The following is a 13,569-nucleotide window of genomic DNA, read 5'->3' as shown; positions in this document are numbered from 1 at the left end:
AGGTAAAAAAAGGCTAAATGTGTGCCTCAGTAAAATGTAAAGTATCATACAAATGTCTTATCACATCAATAATGCTCTTCTCCTTTAAAAATCTGAACAATTCTAAACTCCTCATTTATACGAATGGGCATAACAATGACAAAATTATATAAAGAGATTAATATAACACATGATGTTTGAATGAATTCACCACATAACGATATCGATCAAAGCATCACGGACGAGTATAAAATTGTAATAATACGATTATTATAATGCTGATATGCGGTAAACTAAACCACTAATGGTATAATTGTTCATCTTCATATAATTAAAATATGTGGGGGTTAAAAGTTTAAACATATGAATCTTAATTAAGGAAGTATTCATTTAATGAATATTTTCCTATATTATATCATAATATAAACACAGCTAATAAGAGTGCCTATTTTTAATCAATTAGTCAAATAATATACATTTTTAGACCACTATAATTCTATGAGTATATAAGTGGCATACTATAAATTGAAACGAAATTTTTACATTCGTGTTCAACAGTTCAACGAATCTTTCAACATCTTTTGAACTTGAACATAAATGTTTACTTTTTCAACAAATTTGCATAGTATCATGTTAATTTGTTTGCGTGCATATTTGGATTATACTGCGCTTATACTTCTGTGACTAAGTTCAAGAAGGAATAAGCACGCGTGTCGTTGTTGTAACATACGTCTCATCCACATGATATATAAAAAGCTATAAGATACACTGAGTTTATCTACGCTCTTAAACACTTTCGTTAGTTATAGAACACCAGCATCGATAAAATTAGTTATATATAGTATTAATGAAGAACTAGAAGAAGTAATAAAGCATGTAGTCTACTTCTGTACTACCGGTCAAATTTGATCATGCTAATGATGATATAATCCTACATTATTCTCTAAGAAACGACTTCAAATTTCACGAACATGGTGTGATATAACACTAAGTACTAGGTCCAATTATTACTGTATCATGTTTCATGAATCAAACTATATCAATATAGCACATTCCACTATTCTAAACAGTGAATCAATATGAGCAATAAAGATATCGTTTGATGAATAAAAGTGATACAGAATAAATCTACTTAGAACTTCCGTTGGGCACTAATGTTGGATTTAACACTAAACATCACATCCTTATTTAAACAAGTCAAACATCAGTAATTATTTTGATTGTTGCAGTGATTCTACTTTGACAATAAAAATAAATGTGAGAAACAGCACTTTCTTCCCTGAATATTTGCACAAAACATTACTTCAAGAACACTTTCAATTTGCTCTTCTGAACCTCTAAAATATCGACTTTAGCCCACACTCTGCATACACTTCTAAAAAGACCATCGCACCAAGTTTCATCATTTAATATTTCCTCCACCAATTTCTCAACCTCAGTTAATGACGTATTTACGCACTTTTCGCATACTTTCTTCACACAAATGAGAAACATTGTATGAGTGAAGTATGATAGTTCTTTCCACAAATCGAATAACCATGCACACGTTGCACACAGTGGATAAATGTTTGGTAGAATTGAGTCCTTCCCCTTCCTCTTCGTGTTGATCAATTTATTATGGTTCCCAAGAATAATTTCGACAGTTGCTTCCAGCCTACCACAAGCAACACACAGTCTGTCGTATGTGGATACATCTGTAGCGTTTAGGAATAAGGGGCGTAACTTTAACACATCCTTCAAACTAGAATTCCAGTCAGTCAAGCGGAGAAGTTTATCCTTGTATTTCTCGTTTATATTTATAATAACTTCTGCAGGTGAGAAATATTTATCTTGATGAAGATAAACTTCTATGGTAAATTTTGGAATAAGCGCTTGAGATATTAGTGTTTGTATATAAATTAAGAAGTTATACATGTATTTCTTATATGTGATATAGGTTTTATCCCGAAATTCTTCTTCACGTACAACAATATCGTCCCTCTTGAATTCAATAATCTGTTTAGGATGACTTCTCCACCAAATGCTTCCAGGAACTCTTTGATAATCGTTTACGTCGTCATCAAGACAGTTCTTGAATTTATTTAAAGAATGATAACGAAATCGACCTTGTCGATATACAGGGCAGAATTTCTCAAGCGCGGATGGAGAGCATATTTTCCAAATTGGAGGATACATCTTATCTTTATCAGATTTAAGAATCACAAATTCATCTATGTGAAATACGTTTTTATCAGAATCTTTTTTAGGACTAGATTTATGTCTGCTACGAATAAATTGTCTGCGTTCCTTAAAAGGGGTGAGGTAACTGCTAACAATTTTATTTCTTTCATTAACTTCATGTATTACTTTAGAAATTACGGGACTCAGGTTTATTATAGATGATATTTCAGATTTTGTTTTTGGAGCTGCAGTACGTCGTGCAACCGCCTCTATCGAAGAAATATCTGACGTGGCACGCTTTACAAGATCCAAATCTTTCTTTATATTACTTTCTTCATTTCTTGATAAAACTAATTTTGAAAACGTTTCATTTTCGTATAATTTCGATTCTGTGGAAGTTACAGGCTTCACTGCTTCTTCTGTAATATCAAACTTCATTCTCTTGGATAAAATTATGTTTGGAATCTCCTCAGTTACCTCAGATTTCGCAGTAACTAAACTCTTGTTCTTTTTCAAGCGACAGTTACTCATTTCACTTTCTTTTTTTATATTACATTTACTGTTTACCCGATGTCTCGTTTCTGACTTTCTTTCATAATACTTCCTAGCTGTCACCCGTGACTGAGGCAGAGATAGAGAACGCACTCTCTGTAGTTTATACTCTCCTTCACTACATTTATCTTCCCACTCTTCATTCTTTAATGCCTTAACTTTATCGCTATTTTCCGTCCTTGAAATCGTTCCTTGTTGGATTTCGGTAGATCCTTTGCGTTTACGTAGTTTCCACGAGCATTCTACGTTTGTTCGCTTGACTTTAGTGTTCCGTTGTTCTATACGACTTTCATACAGGCTCCTCGATGAGGTACAAGGCTTGGCGAAGTCCATTATACCTAAGAAGTACAAACATACAATGTGATTAAAGAAGTGGTGTAGAATGTATCCATGGTAAGTTATTAATCACTTCTGTTTAAATTATCACGTTACTTCGCATAAGATAAATAGTCTAACAAAGTACCGTAAGGTCTAGCAATGACATATAAAAGGCACATAGAAAGCATCACTACGCTCTATAATCAATGGAATAATGTCAGTGTGACCTAATGCCTCACACTAACAAGCAATATAATACTCTCAAAATGACTAGGCTCATGAATGCTTACACCTTAATCATAGTGGGGAAGATTAAGAGGTGAGGATGAGTAACTATTCAAGTGTAATTCACATTACAGTACTCTGGCTAATTTTATAAACATAACCATTTCTAAAGAATTTCATCAACATATATATTCCCCAATGAAATGATGAATGGCTTTTAGTGCCGGGAGATCCCAGGACGGATCAGGTGCAGGTCTTTTGATTGGACACCCGTAGGCGACCTGCGCGTCGTGATGAGGATGAAATGATGACGAAGACAAAACATACACCTAGCCCCCGTGCTAGGGAAATTAACCAATGATGGTTAAAATTCCCGAGCCTGCCGGGAATCGAACCCGAGACCCCTGTGACCAAAGGCCAGCACGCTAACCATTTAACCATGGAGCCGGACTATTCCCCAATGAATATTTTATTCACTTAATTATCTCTTATATTGTTTTGGCGCATTAGGTTATACATTAATTCTATATCTGAAAAAGTCGTCTTACTGACAACGTGGTACTCCAATTTGTGGAAAACCATCTGGCAGGGAAATGGTCGTCTTGGTAATTCAAAACACTTTTATGGCCTTTGTGTTCGGCTCCATGGCTAAATGGTTAGCGTGCTGGCCTTTGGTCACAGGGATCGCGGTTTCGATTCCCGGCAGCGTCGGGGATTTTAACCATCATTGGTTAATTTTCCTGGCACGAGGGCCGGGTGTATGTGTTGTCTTCATCATCATTTCATCTTCATTACGACGCGCAGGTCGCCTACGGGTGTCAAATCAAAAGACCTGCACCTGGCGAGTCGAAACCGTCTTGGGATCTCCCGGCACTAAAAGCCATATGCCATTTCATTTCATTTCATTTCATTTATGTCCGTTGTGTACTTTATTTTTGTCTGTTGTTTGTTTGTTTGTTTGTTTGTTTGTTTGTTTGTTTGTTTGTTTGTTTGTTTGTTTGTTTGTTTGTTTGTTTGTTTGTTTGTTTGTTTGATATTAATTTTTGTTATAGGACCTGTTTATGGCTCAGTAAATATACTTGTACATTCTTTAATACCATTAATGAAGTAGTTTTCTAGACACTTCACCTTTTCGTTACTATTACTCTTCTGATATTATGGATATTGGTTTGTCAAGCTTCCATACCCTCTATCGTCCGCCTCCGTAGCGTAACGGGTAGCATATTAGCTGCCGTTCTCGGTGTCCCCGGTTCGATTTCCGGTACTGCCAGAAATTTAAGAATGGCAGGAGGGCTGGCAGATGGTTAAAATGGTACATGCAGCTCACCTCCATTGGATGTGTGCCTGAAATGAGCTGTAACACCTCAGGATGAGGACACCCTACAGTCATTTCGATGTAAAACGAACACATTGCAAAGCATTCTTCCGCAGAAATTTGGCGATGGTATACAGGTTAGTTCGTTTACATTCTTTTTACGTCACACCGACACAGATAGGTCTTATGGTGAGGATGGGATAGGAAAGGCGTAGGAATGGGAAGGAAGCGGCCGTGGCCTAAATTAAGGTACAGCCCCAGCATTTGCCTGGTGCAAAAATGGAAAACCACGGAAAACCATCTTCAGGCCTGCTGACAGTGGCGTTCGAATCCACTGTCTGCCGAATGCAAGCTCACAGCTGCGCGCCCCTAACCGCACGGCCAACTCATCCGGTCATTTAATTTTCTTAAAAACCAAGTTATCTCCAGATACCTTCAGCGATGTACGACTATCAATTACAACCGGCTGAACGACCAGAGATAATTTTACATAAAACCCTGTCTTCCGAACTATCCCCTAATAATTATTCAACAATAATATTGTTCCCAACTTGCTACTTGAAATTCTGGTGATTGAGGACACGAAAGCCATGTATTTACCGTTGCAACAGGATAAACATGGAAAGTAAACGGACTTCTCTTCTGAACCATAGAAACCTCGTCCAATCAAACGAACTTCCAACTCTTACATCAAGAAGCTGAGCCTCACACTGAAGAATAAACACTATTCTTTTTTAATGATTCCGGGTGCAATCTGATAAATAGTTGTATGAGTAACATAGACCTGGAATTGAAGTTAATCCGATAGCTTTAATTATTATATAGCTAGGCAACTTTTGTTTGAGAACAGAAAGCGTTGTTTTGCTTTGGATCCACGTGCTGCTTTCAGTTGCGTTTGGATATCTTCCATTTTGAGGATGCAAATACACAAGAACTTCGTGCATAATCTCCTCTTGCTAGTCATCATATTCGTCTCATTACACTTCCGTACATTCGTAGTCGAAATACTGTACCCATCCCGGACATATCAGGGCATCAGTTAAATAATTCGGCTTCAGTCTACGCACTGCTATATGACATGCGTCATTACTGATCCACTATTAAAGTATTGTGTTTATGTGCATCAACAATTTACATTACGCCTGTTCGAATGGGTCCTGAATTATAAATTTCCATAGGTTATATAAAAAAGTATTGTTATTATTATTAATAGTTAGACGTGTCGAATTGGCACCAATGAATGCGGTGTTGAATCAGTAAGGATTTTTATTTCTTAGGGGTTAACACACCTTAATTTACCCCACTCTCTGACAAAATACACTTTTACGCGTAGCGTCATCTCTTCTTCTTTCTCGCTCCGATTGAGAGCGCGATTTCAAGACTCCGTGGTAATACGCTATCCTTCTCTCGATACAGCACAGAGACCCGCTCCCTTCGAGCTTGCGTATCGCAACTCGTGTCCCGGTTCGGGGCGTGAATTGCTAACTACGACACTATATCTCGCAGAATGTTGCAGAAAACGGCATATATGGTTGACTAACCCTCCTAACATGCCTATGGCATAGTTATGAACGGTTACAATACCAAGTGAGATAATTCACTAGCTTTATCAATGAAGAAAGATGGGCTGGGGTTGTTTGAGTTCAAGGTAGTATTTTTGAAACATGTGATTTGTTTTGTGCCATCTTATTCTGATTTTAATTATTCAAGTGATATCTATACTTTCCTCATCAGAATTCAACCTTTGTACTGAAAAGAGTTTTTTATTACCTCATTTAAGAGGTACGTATGTATTAATAGAGGGAAGTTTGCCTTAAACGTAGCCTATGTAATCGCCACCCCCCCCCCCCGCTGCCCACATTCCTGAACATTTTACGGTGCATTCTCCATCAGTGTAATATTTTTTATATCAATTTCACTTTTTGTGGAGTTTCTTTTTCTTTTTTTTTTTTTGCTATTGGCTTTACGTCGCACCGACACAGGTAGGTCTTATGGCGACGATGGGGTAGGAAAGGGCTAGGACCGGGAAGGAAGCGGCCGTGGCCTTAATTAAGGTACAGCCCCAGCATTTTCCTGGTATGAAAATGGGAAACCACGGAAAACCATCTTCAGGGCTGCCGACAGTGGGATTCGAACCTACTATCTCCCGAATACTGGATACTGCCCGCAGTTAAGCGACTGCAGCTATCGAGCTCGGTGTGGAGTTTCTAGCTCTGTTGCGAGTAAGTCAATGGTGTTACCACATATAATCTTGACTTTGTTGCAACTTACTAACTCACACTGAATTGCTTGATTTGTTTCTGGTCTACTCAGTACTAAACAGTCTTGTGCCTATTAACAGAGAATGGTTCTTTCCTGACTGTATATGTGTCTTTCAGCTCCTCTTCCAGTGCTTGGTTTCCCCCATGTCTGAACGATGTAAGAGGTAGGATTCATCTCTCTCATTACATGAAGTTACCAGCGAAACTGCTTTTCTTTGAGGTTCTCTCTTAAAGGTGTGAAATTCTATGCTCAACGCAAGCGTTCATTCCGGAGCAGATCTTAAAAGTGATGCCAGCATACCATAGCAGTATTCACATACCGTCACTTGCAGTTGTTGATCATCCTTTTTTTCGCTTGGTTAAATATTCTGAGCCATTTTGAAGAGTAGCACATAAGTTTGACATCACAAGACCACTTAGGGACCGAATTTCATACAACCGATGCGAATATGATGCTTAACGGCAGCATATGACATGGCATCAGTAGTAAGACGGATCCTAAATACGTAAATTTTTCTGTCATCGTTGGCGGTTTGCCATCCAAGAAAACCACTTTCTGTGATCTAGCTTACTTAGAATCCACAAAATTATACCACATGTACTCCGAATTATGTTACAGTAATAGTACATTGAAATCAAACAACTCTACCTCATCCTTTTTTCGTTAATTTTCATTGGCAGTGTTCAAGAGTACACATAGTCGTGATATTCGTAATGATGCTCTATTTAAAAACGACACAGTCTACTCCACAATGTTCCTTCCCCGGACTACATGATAACACCCAAAACACCATGCCAAAAGCCCACTGTAGTCTGCAATGAAGAGTCTGGACAAAGTGGTCAATATCTGTATGTTGTACAAAATTATTGACACTCCTTGGGATAATTTCTGGCCTAAGAAAAGACCTCCGATGGTGTACTGCGTCCATTCGCCTAAATTCATTCTACGAACCGTTCAGTAGAGTTTCACTTCACTGGAAGATGGCAGCGCAATCAGGAAGCCCATCCACGTGGCACTCCAATAATTCAGAAGCTAACTAGCCCTTTAGCCGAAGATTATTATTATTATTAATAATAATAATAATAATAATGTTATTTGCTTTACGTCCCACTAACTACTTTTTCGGTCTTCGGAGACGCCGAGGTGCCGGAATTTAGTCCCGCGGGAGTTCTTTTACGTGCCAGTAAATCTACCGACACGAGGCTGACGTACTTGAGCACCTTCAAATACCACCGGACTGAGCCAGGATCGAACCTGCCACGTTGGGGTCAGAAGGCCAGCGCCTTAACCGTCTGAGCCACTCAACCCGGCATTATTATTATTATTATTATTATTATTATTATTATTATTATTATTATTATTATTTACCACGGAATTCCTCGTGGCCTATAGCTTCCACTCGGTATAGTGCACAGGATGATTTGGTGATGCAAGAGAATTCGAGCAAATGGTGGATTTATCACCATGTAGATCGTTGGATGTATTGAATTGAATAACTTTGGACTGGCTATCAGCCTCACACATCGTCAATATACCATTCAAGGAACAATAAATAATTAAAGCAATAATCGCAACTATAAGGATGGGTGAAGCTTTAATATTAATATTATCTAATAGCAGAAACACAGGTAGGCCTACATGTAGGTGTAGAAAACAGATGTGTCCTCACAAGAATGTATGTAAAAGTTCTGTGTACTGATGTGCAGTCCAACATTATCTCAAGTTTAGCTCAAGTGATTATCAAAACAGAAAGCTAGGGGTTGGTTGTTGGTTCTGATTATTGATACAAGTGCATTTAGGTGAAAGAAGCCCTCTTATTCATAGTGAGAAAGGTCCGATCCTCCATTCTTAGTGAAACAACCCCATTTTAATGAAGACGTTCCCATATTCGTGGTGAAAGAAATTCTTTATTCGTCATGGAAGAGGTCTTCCTGTGGTATACTAACTTCTTTAGTCAGTTCGACGAACACTGGCTCATGTCCTGTATGACTGTTTATAACATCCCTTCTTAAGTTCAAACATTAAACCATTGCCATAAATTTGTACAATTGTGCGTTATATTCCTGACATCCATGGGCCATTCTGTGAGGTAAAATTATAACGAATACATGAGGGGTGTATAGCAAGTGTATTTGCTACAATAAGGTACAACTTTCAATATTCTCTTATTGTCCAGGAAGACAAATGCCAATGCTTTCCGTAATGTCGCAGGGCATGGTGAGTGTTTGTAAACACATATGTACTCAACGTACATGGGTGACCGTCAAATAAGCAACCATGGTACTGAAATCAACGCCTACGACACGCGACGACTGGTTGTAAATATCAAGTTACATAACCAGTTGGGCTGACCTTCGTCTTGGGGTGTTGTGTTTGTCACAATACGTTGCTTGACCTTGCGACTGGACTGAGTCACAGAATACAGAAGCAATCCACTGTACTACGGTGCGTCTTCTTACCTCCTGTATTACCTTACATAAAAGTATTGTGTTTAACAACGTGCCAGTACAGTACGTACACGCCCGAAAATAAAATTGTTTTTTTACGTATTCCTTGTAAATATGTCATTCACCGCTATCCTGTATGACCGCAGTGCAACATTCTTTTTTCACCCTGCATATATTTAAACCGATCTCTGAAATAGTTAGCTGAATCATTAATAGCAAGGAATCTTTGGAATTTTCAGCCAATTACTTACTCAATCCTGATATACTGCTCCTTGGCGGAATGGTTAGCGTAGTGGCCTTCGGCTCAGAGCACCCTGGATTTGATTTCCAGCCGGGCAGAGATTTTAACCACGTCTAGTTAATTCCTCTAACTCGGGGACTGAGTGTTTGTGATCGTCTTCATACACATCTTCATTTACACACAGCATATCACACTACTAGCAGCCAGAGAAACACGCATTAATGTATATATTCCTCCACAGAGAGTTGGCGTCAAGAAGGGCACCGAGTTATTGGTGCCGATCCTAGATAAGTGGGATAAAGACCCTGACCCACTGACTAGCTGCGCGGTCAGGTCACGTAGCTTGCATTCGGGAGATGATGGGCTCGAACCCCACCCCTGAAGATGATTTTCCTTGGTTTCCCAGTTTCACCCGAGGCAAATGATAGGGCTATACCTTAAGGCAGTAGCTGCTTCCTTGCCACTCTTAGCCCTTTCCTAACCCATCGTCGCCATAAGACATATCAGTGTTAGAATAGCAATATTAGTGGCCTTAATATTTCCAGAGAAAGTAAATATAATATGTAAGTCTACACAGTAATTAATTGTATTTTCAAAGTATGATATCTTGTGTTCATTACAAACTAGCCCATTGCTCTTACATCCCGTAAGGAAGCAGATAACACATTTCACTCTATAAAATTTAATATTATTCAAATGTTTAGAGCTCAGCACCTACTGATGCCATATAAACAACACCTTGCGTATTACAATTGTGCCTACCATATGAAATAATATTCAGATTTTTGAAAAGCTATGTAATTATCTGTAATCTTCAATCAAATATTCATATTATTTCGAAAGAACACATCTTAAAAATTTGGGATGACAATTTGAAAAGCTGAACTCGATGAAAATAGGGAATATTTTAAAAAGTTATAAAATATGAACCGCGCACGATACACATTCGCAGGGCAAATAATAATAATAGTAATAATAATAATCACATGGTCTCAGCTACCGTGTGCAGACATTTCAATTTGACGCCATCTGGCTGTCCGCTCGTCAATTTCGACGTTCCGTTTTACTCTAGCCCCACTAGATGGCAGACCGAGTAAACCGAAACTCTCTTGGGCGTCTTTGGCTGAGATTTAATTAATTTTGTTGGGTAAATACCAAATGTGTCACCAGAGATCTTTTACATGCCGACATCGTACGATAAGAAGTGTTGAATGGACATTTTTTCCGCCCATCAAAAATCCGACTACCTCTGCCGGATTGGAACCCGATAACTTGGGATCTGGTGGCTGACACTCTACCACTGATCCACAGAGGCAGCTCACAGAGCAAAAATTTACGCCAAAAAGAACGGTTCTTGAAAATATTTACGGTCACGATAACGAATCGACTCACTTGTCGAAGTTACGGTTCAGTGCGGCCAGTCTAATATGCAAATGCGTAGCAAACACATGCGTTAATCATTTAAGTGAAATACGTGTAACTTCATACAGAATACAGTGTACTACAAAAAACATTTTTTTAAGGCTTATAGCACTCTGGCACTACAATAACTGTGAGGAGAAATTTAAAGAAATGAATAGTGCAAACATTTGACAATATTGAGGCATAAGGCACATTTATACAAGCGGAATTTGAGAAAACAACACTTAAAGAAAGAGCTGTTGGTGGTTATTAAAAAAATGTTGTCACTTTCCAGTATCGAACGAAAGAGACTAACATATTTTCTCAGCAAAATGCTGTCTGCTCTGTAATTACCGCTATTCATTGATACCATGATTATTTTGCTGGAACGGCTGAAATACTTGTACCAGATTATTTATTTATTGATATTTGTTTTACGTCGCACCGACACAGATAGGCCTTATGACGACGATGGGATAGGAAAGGCCTGGGAGTGGGAAGGAAGCGGCTACGGCCTTAAAGCATAGCCCTATCATTTGCCTCGGGTGAAATTAGGAAACCGAGGAAAGTCATCTGGTGTGAAAATGGGATACCACGGAAAACCATCTTCAGGGCTGCCGACAGTGGGGTTCAAACCCACTATCCCCCGGATGCAAACTTACAGCTGCACGTCCCTAACCGCACGGCCAACTCGCCCGGTACTTGTACCAGAAACATGCTCTAGAATCATTAAGGTATTTCTTCAGAAAACGTTATTTTCCCTTAATCGTTACTTTTCATATCATTTTTTAATGTTTTTCATTATGTTTTATGTTGCTTGTGTTAAAGAAAAGAGCCAAGACCATGTCGTTTATATAAATAGAGTACTATACACTATCCTGCAAAATTAATGCAAATATCTTCAATAGTTTTTGAAATGTTGAGATCCACGTGTCCAAATGAAAATTATGGAAAATGAGGAAGACATATTTGACAGAGTAGGACGTAATAAACACATGGACATTTACAAACAAATCTTTTGAAGTAGTGGTGAAAATTCGTAATATTTTCATTAGATAGAGTTAATTTTATGAAGGGGAAAATTAATTGACAAGTGCGATTCTTTTACTCATAGATGTGTTGATTACATATTAAAGGGACATAGGCCTCCCATGACGACTGCTTCCCACCAAATTCCCTGCAGGTACTGGGATGGCATGTGGTAAGTGTGACTCTTACACTACATGCATTATTGCCTATTTTAATTACTCCAGTTTGTTATCTCTCTTATAAGCCACCCCCTAACAATATTGTCCTCATGAAGTACCGTAGAGGGAGCCCCAACTAAACCGTCCAGATAAAAATATCAAACACTGACAAATCGGGAATCGAATTTGGGGTCTCCAGGTTAGACGAAAAGTATTAACACTACATATCTGGGCAAATGCAATAACAAATTTGAAAAATCTTGAATTTAGTATTAAGCCTTCCCGTACGAATTGTGCGTTCTTCCCTCGGATATATATTATGAAGCATGGGAATTTACCAAAAGTACTTACCATCATAATTCATCAAAACTCTAGTATTCTTCTATGGAATCTGCAAATAAATAAATATGATGTCAGATAACTGTAGATAATCTCACCCTACCTGATTATTTTTAGATTAAAGTTTAAGTTAAGAGGCTACTAGTAACTATTTCATATCTCTACAGTAAATGGAGATGAGAAATAATTTCTAGCTTATCATGCAGTATAAGTGAGAAATTCTACAGCTGCATGAATATAATTATTAGATTGAGATTATCAATTAAGGTAAATGCAATTAAATATTTGTCAATGTTTACCTCAAATTATCATAACGTGTCAATGCCATTGTTTTCAAAGATGATGAGTGAAGACTGTAAACCCATTACTACTTTTGTTGCTCGTTATCTTGATAGCAGTGACTCCCTCTGGCGGTTAAGTGACATAAACTTTATCATTGTGTTCACACTTCTGCACCAGTAAAGAGGAAACATGACATGTAGTATCCAAATCGTGTTAAATTATGCTACTGGAGAAACCCATTGAACTGCATTTGGATAACTGGAACGACTGCTGGGAAGGGATGAAGTGAGGCCTCTTTTCGACTAGCCGCGTCCGGTGTTGCAGGGCAAAAACATGGGGAGATCCATTGCAACTTACGTAATTTGTAAATGCCTGAATACTATTCTTCCTTTTACAACAAAAGTGTTTAAACAGATACACTGGTAGACAATTATTAAAATCTTACAGCACATCTGATTGGATTATGGGTGACTGGTTTTTATGTTATGGATATGGATACTGACTTGCGCCATGAAAAATGAAATTACTTTAATTCTATAAAAGGCGAAAAATAGAGTAATAAACAGTTAACTCGAGTTTTATTACACTTTTAGCTAAATACAGCATGTGTAAACTTAAGCCTAGTTTATTTTTAATTTATGTAAAATTCTCGGCTATACGGGTAAACAGGGAATCATGGATCTGTTTTGGTGCTTAGAAGACGAAAGAGCGAGTACAAATTCTTTGGTTGTTCCCCTTTTAGTAGTCTCTTACAACATGCAGTGCAGGGGGTACAGATAATGAGCGCATCCTTTCACTCCACCCACAGGGGAGATAGAGTTTCGATAACTTGAAAGAAATAATTTTCCCTTCCTACCGCAG

This window comes from Anabrus simplex, chromosome 1 (assembly GCF_040414725.1).
Source record: "Anabrus simplex isolate iqAnaSimp1 chromosome 1, ASM4041472v1, whole genome shotgun sequence".
Lineage (NCBI taxonomy): Eukaryota > Metazoa > Arthropoda > Insecta > Orthoptera > Tettigoniidae > Anabrus > Anabrus simplex.
Note: the sequence above shows the minus strand (reverse complement) of the source record.